This window comes from Bos grunniens, chromosome 22, assembly GCF_055505025.1.
Source record: "Bos grunniens cultivar Pamir isolate PY7600 chromosome 22, Bosgru_T2T1.0, whole genome shotgun sequence".
NCBI lineage: Eukaryota > Metazoa > Chordata > Mammalia > Artiodactyla > Bovidae > Bos > Bos grunniens.
The window spans coordinates 54202920-54221696 of NC_141186.1; the positions used below are offsets into that span (position 1 = coordinate 54202920).

Genomic DNA, 18777 nt, shown 5'->3' on the forward strand with positions numbered 1-18777 from the left:
CAGGACCTCATCCAGACATTGGAGGCTTCAGTTCAGTTCAGTTCAGTTCAGTCGCTCAGTCATGTCCGACTCTTTGTGACCCCATGGACCACAGCATGCCAGGCCTCCCTGTCCATCACCAACTGCCAGAGTTTGGGCATACACAAAAGCAGGATTGCCAGAGTCCCTAACATCAATTTTATTTTCTATTGTTTCTTCAATGAGAAATTTTAATACCTTTTTGACAATGAACTGTATGTAGAAATATGATTTTCTTCTCTATTGTTGAGTACTCATAAAATGCAAGTAAACTTCATGCTTAGCCAGAGGCTAGTATATGTTAACAGAATGAATGGCAGGTGGTAATAACTAGGATTTGTGAGAAGATTCTGGGTAATATTTTCTAGCAAAACACACAATAACCTGTATTTTATCATCTCAATCTTCTGGACTCGGTCCAAGAGTACCCCTAGCTTGCCACAAGTAGAGAAAGCCTGTGTGCAGCAACAAAGACCCACCGTGGTCAACAAGTAGAATAAGAAATCATTTTTAAAAAATCACCCATAGTGATGGCTGTAAGGCAGTATAAGATCATGACTCATTGAAGAAATGTTAAATTATATTCATATATAGTTTATATGTATTGAGTTGCATACAAATTCCTTAGAAACTACCACATACATGAAGGTGCGTATGAACACATTAAGCTAAGGAGAACACTTACTGATTAAAAGAGCCTATTCCCACATTCTTTCAGATAAACTATAGTTTCTCCATATTTTCCCTTCCTGACTGACATAAGTGGAACATGAATTTGCAGAGCTACATATGCCTGTAACAGTTTAAGAAAGCTACCAAACAAATATTAGAAACACACAGTTTCTGTTACTGACACCACAGACTTGAAAAACTGAACAACTAATTTTTGCATAACCCAGAGGTTAATGGGATTTCTGGGATTTGATCTTCGATATATCATTCTAAAGATGCATGAGGGATAAAAATGAGTCAGTTGGTAAGTACTGCAATGTAAACTTCATCTAAAATAAGGCTTTCCTAGAAATTCTTTCAAAAGAAATCAGCTGCCATGGAAAGGAGAAGATGATACGAGGTATCTCAATTACGAGTGAATCATGTACCAAAGATCCCACGTTCCCATCCAGTTCAACTACAACGCGGCCACTGAGCTCCTTTATAGAAGACGTTGTATTTGGTGGGTAAGAAGGACCAGGCAGGACTTTCCTGGTGGTCCAGTGGTTAAGATTCGTGCTCCCAATACAGCCGGCCCCGGTTCGATCCTGGATGGGGAATTGCTAAGATCCAGTATCCCACATGCTGCACAGTGCAGCCAAAAAGCAAAAATGAAAAAGGTGCCAGGGAGTCCGGGGGCACAGGGACGTGTGGAAATGTGCCAGGATCAGTATCCAGTCGGCAAAACCCAGGAAACTGTGGGCCAAACAGCCCAGTCCTTCAACCGATAAACTGTAAGGAAGAGAAAGGGATAAAGAGGGAAACCTACAGATTAAAACACTTAGCAGACATCATCAAATTTAAAAGACGAGGGTAGGAATAAACTGTATTATCCAGGGAGGCACATCTAGGTGATAAACTATAGAGAAAGGTACTGCTACTGCTGCTGCTAAGTCGCTTCAGTCGTGTCCAACTCTTGTGCGACCCCATAGACAGCAGCCCACCAGGCTCCCCATCCCTGGGATTCTCCAGGCAAGAACATTGGAGTGGCTTGCCATTTCCTTCTCCAATGCATGAAAGTGAAAAGTGAAAGTGAAGCCCCTCAGTTGTATCCGACTCTTAGCTACCCCACGGACTGCAGCCTACCAGGCTCCTCCATCCATGGGATTTTCCATGCAAGAGTACTGGAGTGGGGTGCCACTGCCTTCTCTGACAGAAAGGCAAGGATGTGACTATTCTTAAAGTCAGGATAGTGGTGACTATGGGGGCTCGGGGGGCAGTTACATTGAGATGAGGCATGTAGAGGGCCTGTAGAGTGCTGGCGAGATCCACTATCTTGACCTACAAGGGCAGCTGCTTTAAAATAATTCAATAAACTACATATTTGTTTTATATGGTTATCTGTGTTTTATTTTATAATAAAAATGTAAAAGTAAAACAACGACTTTCTACTAAGTTTGTATCACACAGGTCACAACTCTTCTCTCACACTGCTCCCAGAGAGCATGGCACAGGGAGACGCCGGCCTGTGCGCTCAGCAACGCGAGGACAAACTCTGGTTTTTCTTTAAACCCCACAAGAGTCCTGGCCTGGAGCCTGGGACTGCGAACTCGAACTGGGCAAATGCTCATTAAATTCCCATTTAACTCCCTCCCCTCCAGGGGGAGACTCAGAGAGCAAGACTGTGTTCTAGAACCAGATCCCCAGGCCTCTAGCGAGGGAAGCAGTAACCTTAGTACATCGATTCCTATGCAGCAGGCACTCTGACGTATGGGACCTCATTTAAATCTTCACCACGGTCAAGGAGCGTTATCAAGGAGTATTATCTCCACCTCACAGATGAGAAAACAAGCCTGAGGAATTTCCTCTAAGTCAGTCCACAAGTACAGGGCGGAACTGTGAAAGAGCACGAGCAGCAAGGTGCAGCTGACTCCTAAGTCCACACGCATCCCTGCAGCTCACTCTGCAGTGACTCCTCTCTAGCAGAGCTCCTTAAATCCAGCTTTCCCGCGTCTGTATTTCAGATAGTTTCAACTTATCATTCTCTAAGGTAAAAGAGGCACTTCTTAAAGACCTGCCTGCTTCTATTATCCTATTCATATTTGTATCTTTTTCCTGGAAAGAAAACTCTGGTTGCAGAGTCATAGGGCTGGGGTTGTGATCAAAACTCCCTTTCTTAAGATGAGGACCCAGAGGCTCCCAGAGGTCTAACAATCTGCACAACATCACTGAGCTCCCTTGAGTGAGACCAAAAACTCATTCCTTAAGCCTCATTTAACTACGATTCACCTTCCTCAGAAACTTGCTCCCCAACTGCACAATGAACTTTTATTGTTTAAGCCGTCCAGCATCTGAAGTCTCTCCTTTCTGGGGAGGGTAGGGAGGGGAATTACAAGATGGGTGAGCGGCAGGGCCCCATCACCAACTATGAAAGCTAGAAAGGGGGTGTTCTTCCCGCCCTATTCTTCTCCCCTGTTGCAGTTAAACAGTGTAACCCATCATGGGCTCAGCACAGTCAGAACACTGAGGGGGGCCCAGAGGCACAGGGCCAACTGGTTTAAATGCCACAGCAGAACTGAGAGGCGGCGCAGACTCAGAAAGACCATTCCCGGGACAAGATCTCCGCTGTGCTCTTGTTCTCCCTGACTCTTGCCCAGGCCTGTGTCTCCAGCTTCCCATCCAGCTATGAGGAACCTGATCGTCTTCTGATCAATTCTCTTTTGGCTTAAGTTAACCAGAGTAACTTCAGGTTGCTTCAATCAAGGTTCCTATCTGATAATGGACTTTAAAAGTTTCAACCTCTTTTTTAAAAGAAATAATTATTTATTTGAATGTGCTGGATCTCAGTTGTGGCACATGGCATCTTCAAGTCTTCCTTGCAGTATGCGGGATTTTACTAGTGGCAAGTGGGATCTAGTTCTCTGACCAGGGATCGAACCTGGGACCCCTGCACTGGAAGCATGGAGCCTTAGCCACTGGACCGCTAGAGAAGTCCCTCACGGTCTTGATGTATGCTAGCTAAAACTGTACTGTCTTGATATCACTGTAGCAAAAGTGTTAAAATCTTAAATATATTAATTATATATTAATATTAGAATAATAAGACATAATGTTTACAAACTATTAAAAAGCCTTCTGATACAATTGTGTATTTTAGAAAACCTTCCAATTTATGCAGCATTTAAGGGATCTTAAATGTCAGCAAGCACGTAACTAGGACTTTACGAACTCCGAATGACCCACGGCTTTTCCTTTCCAAGGATCACTGAGATTCTATTTAACTTCCAAGCAAACCTACATGTGGTCTCATGGGATCTGATGTGCTTCCATCAGATAAAACCCATGTGACATGATCTGACGGTTGGCTCCATCTCCCACCCCATCCTTTCCTGCCACAGACAATTCGGAGCTCACAGGGTCCATTTCTGACACCCTTCCTGCCCCGTCCCTTTCCCTCCAGTACTGAGCCTCAGTTTATAAACTTTCTCATGGTGTTTTTCTTCCAGATTGAACTGTCAAGGCTAGAATATACCCTTTGGAAGTGCTTTTGCTTAAAATATTCACAGTTTGATGAGGACAAAAGATTCAAATAGAATGAAATGTGAATGTTTTGATATGCTAATTGTGGCAGAGAAAAATGTACGCCTGCTTAAATCCTTACCAAATCTATGAATATTTTTAAAAATCAAAAGAAATGAAGAAAAAGAAAAGAAAAGAAACCACCCTCTGGAGAACAACTGAGCAAGCCCTTTTTAGTCTCCGCTGTAAAATAAACTCATTATTTAAGACTGATTTTTTGAGGAACAGGCCTCCAGAAAGCACCTGCCCAAGAAGCAGGTGCCTTCAACAAGCCCCCCTCAGCTCAGGCCAGGGCCCCATCAAATCTCCACCACAACAGGAACAGCCTGCTGAGCATTTGCGGTTCTTCAATGCACAGAACTGGTTTTACCTGTTTGGCGTGTTGTTGAGAGCATATCCTTTCTGTGGTGTTTTGCAATTATAGTGACAGGGGACAGGGTTCATCTCAAGTCATTCTATTTGCCAATGGGCCGTGCCTCCCCTCCCCACCCTGGCCAACCTAAATTCCCCTGGGGGCTCAGATGGTAAAGAATCTGCCTGCAAGGCAGGGGACCTGGGTTTGATCCCTGGGTTGGGAAAATCCCCTGGAGAAGGAAGCGGCAACCCACTCCAGTATTCTTGCCTGGAGAATTCCATGGACAGAGGAGGCCTTCAAAGAGTTGGACATGACTGAGAGACTAACACATTTTTTTTTTAAACTGGTTCATAGAATCCAAAAACTTGGGAAAACAGCAGGCTTTGAGACTCTTTACTAAAGTGCTATGAAATCCTTTTCCATATAAAATCTGAGGGACCCCAATATCTAAGAGTTGAAGGCTGAGCCATTAGGAGGTTCTCTGCTATCTCCTCTTTCCCCTCTCCATCCACTTGCCAGGCTTGGGCACGACTTGGAAACCATTCATTTATTCATCTCCTTTCATTTAATTAATGAAAAAGTGGCTCACTTGACCAAGTCAACAGCAGATCCCCGAATAATGAATGATCCAAATCTGACTGTTCTGGGACCATCACACTCAAGTTTTCAGGCAACTGCCTGTAAATTAAAGAAAAAAAGACCGCTTCTTCCACATGCAAAACCTAGACATGAACAAGGTGAATGGGCTCCTCACTTAATTTTCACAAATAATTATTGTATTTAATACTCGGTTGAAGCCCAATTGTAAAGTTTCTCTGTGGTTATTATTTAGCATATATATAGAAGTACTTCTATGTACGCTATATGTAGGAGTATGGTTTACAAGGGGCTTCATAATCATTTAACGAGGATAAGTGAAAAGACAGCCACAACTGCTTCACAACACGTGAATGGAGATGCTTTCAGAAGCTGAAAAAGCACTCTACAGTGTGAGCCCATGTTTAGGAGCATGGACCACCAGGAGACGCACTGAAGTACATACCCAACCGAAAAGGCTTTAGTCACAAGAAAGCAGAATCAGGGGTAAGAAAGAGGAAGATTGAAACTACAATGCTGGGGATGAGAAGAGGTTTAGATTTAGCATGGCTAATCTGATTTTTCCTTCAAAGAAGCAGAAATAATGCCAGGAGTAAATCCATACTTCCCAAGAGAAGACAGGATGTGAGCCAAAGCATGAAGAACAAAGTACATCAAAGCCATAAACAAGAATTCTAGAAGACATGGTTTAAACACATGACACATTTTAAAGACCTTGTTAAAAAAAAAAAAGGCTGGCTTCCCTGGTGGCTCAGCTGTAAAGAATCTGCCTGCCAATGCAGCAGAAGGATGTTCGATCCCTGAGTCGGGAAGACCCCCTGGAGGAGGAAATGGCAACCCACTCCAGTATTCTTGCTTGGAAAATCCCAAGGACAGAGAAGCATGGGGGGCTATAGTGCGTGGGATTGCAAAGAGCTGGACAGGATTTAGTGACTACACAACAACAACAAAAAGTTGAGGAAAACTGAGCAATACAGACCTTTTAAAATAAGTGGGTTTATTAGCCAGTAAGGGGAAAGTTAAGAAATCAGAACTATGAGCGCTAGATACAGATTTGAAGTGGGATTTAATGATATTTAATTAAAACGGACATTTTAAAAAAGCTTAACACTCAGCCTTCTTCTGAATCAGTATGATCTGATTAGCAATGATTTTTGAATTATAATTTGTCTATTTTTTTCTAAAACTTATTATTGTTACCAACATTTCTTTAGTCTTTTTGTCTTTGGAATCATTTCAGTGCAGTTACTTGAAAGATACAGTATATATTTGAGTTGTAATAAAGAAAAGTCAATTCTGAAGCCAGTAAGATGTTTAAAAAATCTAGACGTTTCCTCTGGAACATTCTAGAGGAGTAAACTCTTTCACTTTCAAGTCTCGCACTTCTGCTTTGGCTCTGGCATGAAGTCATGCAGGAAGATGATACATTAAAAAGCTCTGGCATGACATTTATCTTGTTTACCTCCCTCTGATGGTCCTCCTTCAACCTTTCTTCTGAAGTGCAATATGCATTTCTAGCAAAATCCATTTGCTACAGCATCCCAGTGAAAAACATTCCCTTCCAAATACAGTTGTGCTATCCAAGGGTCTCAGTTCCAGTGAAGGTACTGTTAACCCAGAAAGGAAACCATCAGGCCTAAGCAAAGTATGTGAAGGTGAACGCGTTTGTTGCTCAGTCGTGTCCGACCTGAACTGTAGCCCCTACAGGCTCCTCTGTCTATGGGATTCTCCAGGCAAGAATATTGGAGTGGGTTGCCATTCCCTTCTCCAGGGGATCTTCCCAACCCAGGGATCGAATCAAGGTCTCCTGCACTTGTAGGCAGATTCATTACCACTGAGCTACCAGAGAAGGCACCCTGAAAATGATGTATGACTTGTCGACAAGATGTGGCTCATGGGACAGCAGGGGCAAGAGGGAAAGGCATCAAGCAGCCCATGCTTACAGTGTGTATCCCAGCCATGCGAAAAGGAGGAAGAGACACAGTCTCCCAGCAGCTAGAAAGAAAGAAGTGCTCCCTGGGTATCATCGCCAGGTATCATCACTGTGTGCCCGCTCAGTGGGAAAGGATGTGATGAAGGAAACCAGGAAGCTGTGGTGTGGCCAGACTGACCAATCTCCTCTTATTCACGTATCCGCTCAGGCAATGCATCAGCCTTGGTTTATGTTTCTGTTCTCCTCTGACTCAAGTAACCCACTTTTTTGCTATTTGCTAACCAATAGCAAAACGATTTAAATCTACTGACTTCTAAGAGATGGTGACTACAGGTTCTGAAATGTCATCACTATGCTCCTCACAGTGCAGATGATGGAGAACAAACTCTTTCAAGGACAAAGCCACCTGTCTCATGACAGAGCTTCTGATTCCCAGAGACTGCTCACATCACTTCACTACCCCTGGCTCCACAGGATAAAAGAGAGTCTGGGCTTCCTAGGTTGGCTCAGTGGTAAAGAATCCTCCTGCTAATGCAGGAGACTCAAGAGACACGGGTTTGATCTCTGGGTCGGGAAGATCCTCTGGAAGAGGAAATGGTAACCCACTCCAGTAGTCTTGCCTAGAAAATTCCATAGACAGAGGAGCCGGGCAGGCTACAGTCTGGGGTGTGGTCAGAAAGAGTCAGACACCACTGAGCAACTAAGTACACACACAACTGTACCCCTCAGGAGGAGGAAGAAATTAAATCACTATCCTGCAAACAGAATATGGGACTCAGCCCAACCTGTGGCATGAGGCTACCTTTGCCTGAAAAGGTGGTTTTGTTCCAGGAAAGGGGAGTCTTGGGAGCAAGGCTTAAAAGCTTTTATTGGTCTGATCAAGACAAACAAAATGGGGACAGATGTCTCCGGGGACATCCTGCAAGTCTGCCTGTTAACTTAAAACTTGCAGGAACATAAAACTATCCTTTTCCAAGACACTCAGGTCTAGAGATTTGGTGTAGATCAATGCTGACCTAACCCTGCTATCAGGCTGCTTTGCATTTTTACAATTTTCAAAATAACAATAAGCATTATGGGGAGTTTAGAAAAGACAGAAAAGGATGGAAAAGGATAACCATTACCCCAAATCAACTTCAGCATCCAGGGAGATCACTCTTAATCTTTGCTCTACATCCTTCCATCCTAATTAATCCCATCTTCTACTGACTCTGAGATGCATGTTTTCCCCACAAATCCTGAAATCTGGGCAGGCCTTACAATCAATGGTGTCTTTGATCCACAGCATTTTTTATTCTAGTTGGAGCATAAACTTTAAAATCAATCGTGTGTTAGAACTGATAAAATGCAGTATGAGTGTGTGTAGTTGTGCATATTTTTTTTTCTAATTTTATTTTTAAACTTTACAAAATTGTATTAGTTTTGCCAAATATCAAAATGAATCCGCCACAGGTATACATGTGTTCCCCATCCTGAACCCTCCTCCCTCCTCCCTCCCCATACCATCCCTCTGGGTCGTCCCAGTGCACCAGCCCCAAGCATCCAGTATCGTGCATCGAACCTGGACTGGTAACTCGTTCCACACATGATATTATACATGTTTCAATGCCATTCTCCCAAATCTTCCCACCCTCTCCCTCTCCAACAGAGTCCATAAGACTGTTCTATACATCAGTGTCTCTTTTGCTGTCTCGTACACAGGGTTATTGTTACCATCTTTCTAAATTCCATATATATGCGTTAGTATACTGTATTGGTGTTTTTCTTTCTGGCTTACTTCACTCTGTTGTGCATATGTTTTTACATAATTAAAATTATGCTGTTTATACACTGTTTTTAAACGAGAGTTTTTGCATCGTACCAGTGTTCACAACTTATTATAGCTCTGCCGCTGCTGCTGCTAAGTCACTTCAGTCTGTGTGACCCCAAAGACGGCAGCCCACCAGGCTCCTCTGCCCCTGGGATTCTCCAGGCAAGAACACTGGAGTGGGTTGCCATTTCCTCCTCCAATGCATGCACACAAGCTAAGTCACTTCAGTCGTGTCCTACTCTGTGCAACCCTATGGACAGCAGCCCACCAGGCTCCTCTGTCCCTGGGATTCTCTAGGCAAGAATACTGGAGTGGGTTGCCATTTCCTTCTCTCTGTTATAGCTCTAGAAAGGATTAAATCTATTTTGAATAAATCTGACACTCAGAGTCAGTCACCTTGGAATAGTAAGCAAATATAAAGAGAAATGGAAAGATACTGTGGAAAATGGCCCCTTTCTATAAGAAAATGCTTACTTTGAAAAACAGAACAGAATAATGTAATATGGATATGTAGGTATTTCCTAATGACTGTCACTTCCTTCATAGCAGGGGAAGCCACTGGTCCGGTCTCACTGTTCTCCAGGCGGCTGGGTTCAGAAAGCCCTGGGGTAAGGAAAGGGTGTTGGAGTAGAGAATGACATAGAACACGACACTGCTCAGTTCTGAGGCCAACAAACCAATTCCATCAGGAACAGACCAGCAAACCACGACCCACTGCACTCTCTGTTATCTGGCCATCTGTGCCCTCTCTTGGACCTCCTGCAACATTCCTTAACTCGCCTTCCTTCCCACAACACCCGCCCTCTGACTGCCCTCTGCCTCTGGTTGTTGGAGATGCCTGGTTGCTCTGGAATTAGTGCTCAAGAGCAGGCAGACCAAGCACAGGCCCAGGGCCAGGGACACTCGAACTGGGTCCTGGCTTTCCTGGGCTTGGGGGCCCCAGGTATCAAATGAGAAGTGGGCTCAGGTGGTAATTTTCCGGGACTCCTCAGTCTGGCCAGCAGCACCCCTGGGGAGCAGGAGGAGGGCAGGATGTGAGCTGCTTAAAATGAAGCAACACCCTATCCCTTTGTGTTTAGACAGCATATTGATTTTCTAATTTCCAGCAGCAGTAAAGGCAGGCATGAGGGGGTTTTTGCCGGCTTTTATGTTTTTCAGGTCAGGGCCGGGATTAGAAAGCCTGGGAGACTAGGCCTAACGTGGAGAAGCCTGTATAATGTTCTCTTGGCTTTCTTCCAGTGCTAAATTCCAATGACTCCCTAAACTAAAAGGGTTCACTGGGACACCCACTAGCCCTCCAGGGATGGCCCCCAACGAGGTGCTACTCGATCTCTTTCCTCTTCCAATGGAGTCCAGGCTAGCACCTCGAGAATGAAGGACACCTTTACCTTCCAAAAGGACCGGCCAGGGTGTTCAGAAAGGCTACTAGGGAAGTTTAAGAGCAAGATGTAATGTTTACTTTGTCTTCATTTTTTTTTATAATCAAATTTATAATTTATTTCATTGTCAGTATACAATAAGAAATACACTATTAAGGTATCTGTCCCATTTTCCCCTAGTGATCATTCCTAGACAAACCTAGACAGCATATTAAAAAGCAGAGACATTACTTTGCCAACAAAGGTCTGTCTAGTCAAAGCTATGGTTTTTCTAGTAGTCATGTATGGATGTGAGAGTTGGACCATGAAGAAGGCTGAGCACCGAAGAATTGATGTTTTTGAATTGTGGTGTTGGAGAAGACTCTTGAGAATCCCTTGGACTGCATGGAAATCAAACCAATCAATCCTAAAGGAAATCAACCCTGAATATTCACTGGAAGGACTGATGCTGAAGCTGAAGCTCTAATACTTGGCCACCTGATTCGAAGAGCCGACTCATTAAAAAAGACCCTGATGCTGGGAAAGACTGAAGACAGGAGGAGAAGAGGGTGACAGAGGAGGAGATAGTCGGATGGCATCACCGACTCAATGGACATGAGTTTGAGCAAGCTCTGGGAGGTGGTGATGAACAGGGAAGCCTGGCATGCTGCAGTCCATGGGGGCTGCAAAGAGTTGGACGTGACTGAGCTGCTGAACAACAACAAATCATTTCTCCTATCTCCGAAACACAAATAATAAAGGAAACCTTCCTGCTTGCAGAGCATGTATGCCAAGCTGGAGACTGTGCGTTTCCTTTCTTCAGAAGTTCTTGTTCATTCTCGTACAGGAGTGTGTGTGCAGGCGGGCTGTCTTCAGTGGATAGGAGGGACACGGTGCAGGCAAGAACTCAGGGATAGGAAATGAGGTGGCCCTGGAGCTGATCTCATGGTGGGACATTCCCGAGGCAGCAGGTAGGCACTACGTCTAAGGGAGAGGAAATCTACCTATTCTGTCATGAAATACAGCAGTTTCTGAATCCAGAGCGTGGATTCTGAACCCAGCCCTGCACCAACTCTGATGAGCTCTTCCAGGCAGAAGTGATCCCTAAGGCCTGCTAAGAGTCGGCCAGAGGCCTCCCAGCACGTCTGCCGTCACCCCCAGCTGGTATTGAGGAGCCTGGTCCCTTGGCTAGGGCTGTGGGTGGGGAGGGGGTGGTGACAAGTCTCCTGACTCGCCCCCGGCAGCCTCCTGCTCACCGGCAAAGTGCTGGGGCACGGCCAGTCTCACATCACTCTCTTTCCTTTTGCCTCTGTCCCCTCTTCCACCTGTCTGCTCCCATCCCCACCCTAGGAGGACTTCCCCGTACCCCCTGGCACCAGCGAATGATCACCCTGAGGAGGGCTGACGGGCTAGGATGGAAGGTGAAGAACAGAGTTCGGCTCATGGTGTAGGAGAGAAAAGATCCCGGAGAGGAGGTGAAACGGAGAACAGAAGGAAGTATGAGATATTACGTAAGAAGGAGCAGAATTTAACAATTAATTAGCTTTGTGAGACAGGGAGTCAAAACCAGATCCTGGGATGGGAGCAGAGTCTGCTGTTCCCAAAACAAGTGACAGCCGGGGCCTGGGGGGACACTCCGACAGGAAGCCAGCTCCGAGGCTGCTCTGAGCGCCGACGCAGCGGGGTCCGGGCTCAGCAGCCCCTACTGCGCAGGCGCTGACCAACTGTTTCTTTCTAGCGGGGAGGAAAGAGGCCAACTCAGCCCGGATTGGCCACAGCGGAGCACACGCGGGTGATTGCGGTAACAGCTTTCAAGCCACCGGGCTTAACCCTGCCCCTCACAGTACATAAACCTCAGCATTAGGATCGTTAACTCTGGCCCCGGCCTGTGTCCTCACGGCTTTTTATCACAACAGCCCTGCAGAGAAGCCGACAGCTTGTGAAATGGTTCTCACTTGCTCGTCTGGCTGCTCAGAAACTTTCCCTCCTCAGCCAACATCTCCTCGGTGCACAGGCCCACCATGTGAAGGCCCAGGTTGCACACACAGGAGGAGACATCGGGGCCAAGGATCTTTCTGGGCAGCAGGGTGGGGCGGAGGGGCCAACCCCCACTGACCAATCCCTCTGCAAAGTCTCGTGACAGCGCGTGAGGACTTGCGCGCTGTTCGGAGAAGGCATTTCCGGGCACCACCTGTGACCCGAGTCTCTGTTCTAGGGCTGGAAGAGGACCTGAGGGCAGGAGCAGAGAGCCAGGCAACAGCCCACTTTCCAGGAGACAGCCAAATGCTTTCACGGGGAACTCCAGGCCTTGGGATCAGAACAAGGGTACCCCAGGGTCCCTAATCCAGAGCTCAGGGGACTCTTAAGGAGCCAGGGACACCAGGGGCCTAGACCCGCATACCCATGTACCAGTGCTCCTCGGGGGCAGCCTTTCTCTCCAGCCTCCTCCTCCACACCCCCAAGAGAGCTCCTGTCATAGCCTTGCTCCCCTCCCTCCCCTGCACACCACTCCAACCCTGAATTTCCCGCTTTGCAGGGGCCGACAAGACCAGGGAGCTCTGGGTGTCTCTACTTTACCCCCAAGTGCAGTGTGAAGCCAAGATGAGAGGCACAAAGCGGGCGGGGAAAGGGCTGGCTTATTACTGCCCACCCTCTCTTATCTCCTAAGGGTTCGGTGTTGCCCGTCTCCTTCTTGCCAGCAGGAGCTCTACTTGGAAAGACTTGTGAACTTTCCTGCACGTCTGGATGGCAACGAAACACTCCCTTACAGACATGCTGCACGTCACAGCTTTCACACCATCTGGCGGTACCTCCTCTGACCACCGGGCAGAGGGGGGCTCCTCAGCTCCCCTGTGCTCTCCTGCAGTGTGACGGCGATCCCAAGGGCTGTGGCCTCTCATGTCTGCGGTCTCCTGTGCTAGTCCCTGAGCTCCCAAAGAGCAGTGTGTGCTGAGCCGCTCAGTGGTCCCTGACGCTTTGTGACCCCATGGACTGCCGCCTGCCAGGCTCCTCCGACAGTGGGATTTTTCAGGCAAGAATAACGGAGTGGGTTGTCTTGCCTTCTCCGGGGGATCTTCCCGACCCTGGGATTGAACCTGCGTCTCCTACACTGGCAAGCAGATTCTTTACCACAGAGCCACCTGGGAAGCCCAAGGAGCAGGGACCTCAGCTTTTCTCACCTGTATTTTTAGCACCTAGGCAAGGCACTCAGTAACATCTGGGAGAGAAAGAATGAATTCAGATTACCTGAGAAGTGGTACAGACTGCTGGTGAAGAAGGTAAGCACCTGGACTGGAATCCCAGTGCTGTTACTTTACGACCAGTGTGAGCCTCTGTTTCCCCATCAGTAAAATGGGGTAACAGGTGGTACCCACCCTCCAAAGAATAATGTGAACGTTCAATAAGATGAACGTGCAAGGAAAAGCCTGGGCACTGATCAGATCGGGGGCAAGCAGGCAGGAAGTGGGAGGTGATCACAAACTTGGTTCGTATTTAAGCAGTTGCCAGGTAACTCCTGGAAACTTAAGAGAACATCAGCACCAATTAGGTACGGGTGTTGACCGAGCACCATCAGGGCATGAGCATGTCCACTTTAATGCCAAAGAGGAGCCATGTACAGTGTCCCAGCATCTTGTCTGAGGACCTCCGCGGAGGCAGCGTCTTGTCTGAGGACCTGCGCGGAGGCAGCCTCTGGGGGCTACAGGAGGGAGTGCAGAAGTCAAAACCACAAATCCGTCAGAAAGAGTCAAATGGGAAGCCGTCTCTCCACTTGTCTCGCCTTCCCATTGTCGCCCTGCTGTCAGGAACCGAAGCGCTCGTTCCAGCAGGCTCTGAACCCCCTCTGCTTCCTGCATGTAGTCTCCACTCGGCCCTCCCCTCCTTGCTCCCCCCTCGCGGTGCTGCCCACCACAATCCTCCCACGCATTTCTGCCAGGACTAATCCATGCTCTTCAGATACTCCTACTGCCAGTTTTCTTTCTTCACAGAACAAGTGGCTGAAATCACTTTTAATGTTTCATAAAGCAAACAATCCTGGGAAGGACTGGATGGGGGATACATGGAGAAACATCAAATACATCACGGAACAGCCTCGATAGAAAATTTTTATATTTCAGATGTTTTATATTTTAATTGTCACATCAGGCATCATCTTTCTAATTTGGAAGTTACGAGAATGAAAAGAGGGCTCCTCCAGCCATGCTCCCAAGCAGACCACCAGCTGTACACCATCGAGGCAGCCCTCAGGCCTGGTCAATCAGATGTACACACGGAGCTCTAAAGATAACTGCCGGGCACAGCTTGGCCATCCCAGCACCCATTCCCCGTTCCCTTCCCCCAACCATCTTGACTACAGAAGCTAAAAAGCTCAAGTCTGCTTTCCTAGCCTTCCACGCCTGCGTGTAGCCACATGACACAATAATGGATAACAGAACATCAGCGGAATTTGGCTGTGCATTTGTGGGAAAGGTCTTGCTTTCCGGTTACTAACATTGCCTCTGTCTTGAATGGAAACATGATGTCTGATCTGCAGAAGCTATCTTGCAACCATGAGGTGACAGGCAGGAAGGAATGGCTGATGAGAACCATGGAAATGCCAACTCAGAGCCCTATCCCAGTTTGGGCCCAGCAACTGGGACTTCTTTGGGAAGGAATCTCCCATTTATTAAGTCGCCATAACTTGGGTTTTCAGTTACTTGTGGCTAAAAGCATTACTGACTCAATATCTCATCCTTGTCTATATAGCAAGACCTCATCACTAATTCAACACTATTGCTGTCATATGTGGAGAAGGAAATGGCAACCCACTCCACTGTTCTTGCCTGGAGAATCCCAGGGACAGGGGAGCCTGGTGGGCTGCCGTCTCTGGGGTCGCACAGAGTCGGACATGACTGAAGCGACTTAGCAGCAGCAGCTGTCTTATGAGGTTTTAAAGTAGATGTCCTGTCTCACTTGATCTTCTTTGAAGTTTTAGACCCATTTATCCAAGAATCATTTATTTCTACATCTCTACTCAAATGATTCATTGTCACTGCAAACTCAAAAGGGTCAGGACTGTGTCTCTTCCAGGACTCCCTATCCCAGTGAGTAGCTGTATCATTCACTTTGTGTCTAGGTCAGGGGCTTTCTTCATGACATCATCTCCTACATACTTTCATTCAATATCACCAAGTTCTTAGGCTTTGCCATATGAATATTTTTCTAACCTACCCATTTATTCCCACTACCATCTAAGTTATGCATGCCTCCTGCTGCTGCTGCTAAGTCACTTCAGTTGTGTCCGACTCTGTGTGACCCCATAGACGGCAGCCCACCAGGCTCCCCCGTCCCTGGGATTCTCCAGGCAAGAACACTGGAGTAGGCTGCCATTTCCTTCTCCAATGCATGAAAGTGAAAAGTGAAAGGGAAGTCGCTCAGTCATGTCCGACTCTTCGCGACCCCATGGACTGCAGCCTACCAGGCTCCTCCGTCCGTGGGATTTTCCAGCCAAGAGTACTGGGGCACGGCAATAACCTCCTAACTGGTATCTCTGCATCCTCACTTACCCTTTCCATGGTGAATTTATAAAAACACAAATCTGATCATGTTACTCCTTTCCTTAGAATCCTTTAATGGTTTCTTAAGAATCAAATGATAAAGTACGGATTTCTTAAGGCACTGCCTTATCTGGCCCCTAACCATTTCTTCAGGTTTTCCAGCCCTATCTTGAGTTTCTCCTCTTGGCTCTCCTAGTTTCAGCTATACCATCATTATTTCAGTTTCTTAAACGTGTCATACGCATCTGTTTTAGAACTACCACTTGTTTTGTCCCCTATATGGAATGACAGGGGCTCCTTTACAGCTTTATGGCCTATTTAACCCTTACGCATCCCTCTGCAGCTCAAACAATAATCTTCCATTTCAGATGTTATACTTTTCTGTTCTAGATTTCCATTTTTTTTTAAATGTTTCCATTTCTCTCCAGAGATTCCCCTGTCCACTCATCTGTTCACTCCTTATGACCATCTTTTCCTTTATCTCAGGATCTATGTGAAAAAGTTGGCTTAAAGCTCAACATTCAGAAAACGAAGATCATGGCATCCGGTCCCATCACTTCATGGGAAGAAGATGGGGAAACAGTGGAAACAGTGTCAGACTTTATTTTTCTGGGCTCCAAAATCACTGCAGATGGTGGCTGCAGCCATGAAATTAAAAGACGCTTACTCCTTGGAAGGAAAGTTATGACCAACCTAGATAGCATATTCAAAAGCAGAGACATTACTTTGCCAACAAAGGTCCGTCTAGTCAAGGCTATGGTTTTTCCTGTGGTCATGTATGGATGTGAGAGTTGGACTGTGAAGAAGGCTGAGCGCCGAAGAATGATGCTTTTGAACTGTGGTGTTGGAGGAGACTCTTGAGAGTCCCTTGGACTGCAAGGAGATCCAACCAGTCCATTCTGAAGGAGATCAGCCCTGGGATTTCTTTTGAAGGAATGATGCTGAAGCTGAAACTCCAGTACTTTGGCCACCTTACGTGAAGAGTTGACTCATTGGGAAAGACTCTGATGCTGGGAGGGATTGGGGGCAAGAGGAGAAGGGGACGACAGAGGATGAGATGGCTGGATGGCATCACTGACTCGATGGATGTGAGTCTCAGTGAACTCCAGGAGCTGGTGTTGGACAGGGAGGCCTGGCGTGCTGCGATTCATGGGGTCGCAAAGAGTTGGACACGACTGAGCGACTGATCTGATCTGATATGATTTCTCCTGTGCTGACTCCCTTTCCCCGCCTTTATTATAGATCACAATTTCTTGGCTCTTTGCAAATCTAGTAATTTTTTACTACAAGCTGGAAAACCAACCTTTCAGCGAGTCAGAACTATGCTGTTTCCCTTTTAAGGTGTTGAGTTTTGTTCTGAAAGTTACTTTTGAAACTGTTGGGCTTATTTTTAATTAAGGTGAGTCTATTTTGATTTTGTCCTTGGTCCTAAAGAGTCATGAACATTTGTAATATATAGCCTTTCTGGGGTCTCAACTGCGTACTTTCGGCTGAACCATAACTCCAAGTCTCAGAGCACTGTGCAGCCCCCTGACAGCTCGGTTCTCCTCTTAATCCCACAGTAATCATTTTCTATTAGGCCTTATGACTTCTTGCTTTGTGCGTGTGTAGCCTTCAGTCAAGGATGTGCAGTGAACACAGATATCTGCTCACGCTTAACCACTCCCACGCCACCGCCTCTGCTGATTTTCAGGGCAAACCAAGTGCTGACTTCTAATGTCAGCTTTTGCAGTTAATTCTTCACTGGAGTTCATCAAGAAGCAGGCAAGTCACCATGGCAACTAACCACTTCTGCTGAACAGTTGAAAATTCACAGCTGACAATTTAAAGAATAATGCCACTCAGGTTATTACATTTCCAATTAGAGGCAGAGGTCAAACCAAAGAGCTAATTAGGTGGCCTTTCCACCAATGCCTATTAGAGTCATCTGACAGGTCCCTGAGGTGCCCTGGTATGCCTCCTGGTGATGTACTCACCCCAACTGCCAGCAGGTGGGGGCTCCACTGCCTGGGCTGTGATAGAAAGCTATGTCCTCAGCTTTCTTCCATTCAGCCTCTCAATACTACTAGCGTGCTTAAAAGGAGCATTATGTTAGCAAGTTCTAAAGAGTAGTTCTCCAAAACCATATGCTACATTCTGGATAAATTAAAACGGGCAACATTTTCATTTAGGACATGTCTTTGAGTGAGAGAACTAGAGGTCATGTAACCATATGGCACCAGTATGGTGAACTGGAGTACTGCAGTTCTAATTCAGCAAACTTTTGTAGTGATCAGAGGTTATTTATAACTTGTGCTTATTTTGCAATATAAAAAGTACAGAATTGGATCCGACCCAAAGTGCACTTCAGTCCAGCACCCTATCGTGATGTAGCAACCCGTGGGCTACGATGGGAAGGTACAACCATGCCACGTATGGTGGCTGCCACAGAGTAAGAACAACTCTGCATGGTGCCTTTACCTGTTCAGAGCCGGCTGACCTCCAGTCTTCTGCTGATACAAAGGTTATCAAATTGCCACAGGACATGCCCCTGATTTGTTCTAATCACTTTTCTCTGGAATTTCAGGAAGTGATCGCTCAATTCCATATCCTGAAACATGGTAGGCTCAAAGAATATCTTGCACAGAGTGGTTCTGGCATGCCCAGAATAAGCTATTTCACCCAGGCTATTGGTGATTTAGTAAGCAAGCCCCACCTTTCAATGGTTGGTTTTGCCTTGAATTTCTGAAAACATAAAGAGCCAGAGGCAACTTGAGCACTTGGTCGCACCCTCTCCTTCTGTTGATAAGGAAACTGAACTTCAGGGACTCACACTGGTTTACACTATTAATCGGAGACACAACAAGTGTTAGAGTCCAGAGCTTTGCTTCCTGCCTTGGTTCACTTTCACCCTGGCCTTCCCGCATGAAGACTGCCATCTCCTCACTCCTTTAGGCGGTCTT

At 46.4% G+C, this 18777-nt stretch overlaps 1 protein-coding gene across 5 annotated transcripts in view; it reads right to left on the reverse strand.

Moving 5' to 3' along the window:
- The window catches only part of LARS2 (leucyl-tRNA synthetase 2, mitochondrial), a 146478-nt gene that overhangs the window by 60324 nt on the left and 67377 nt on the right, over positions 1-18777 (reverse strand). The window lies entirely within an intron of this gene.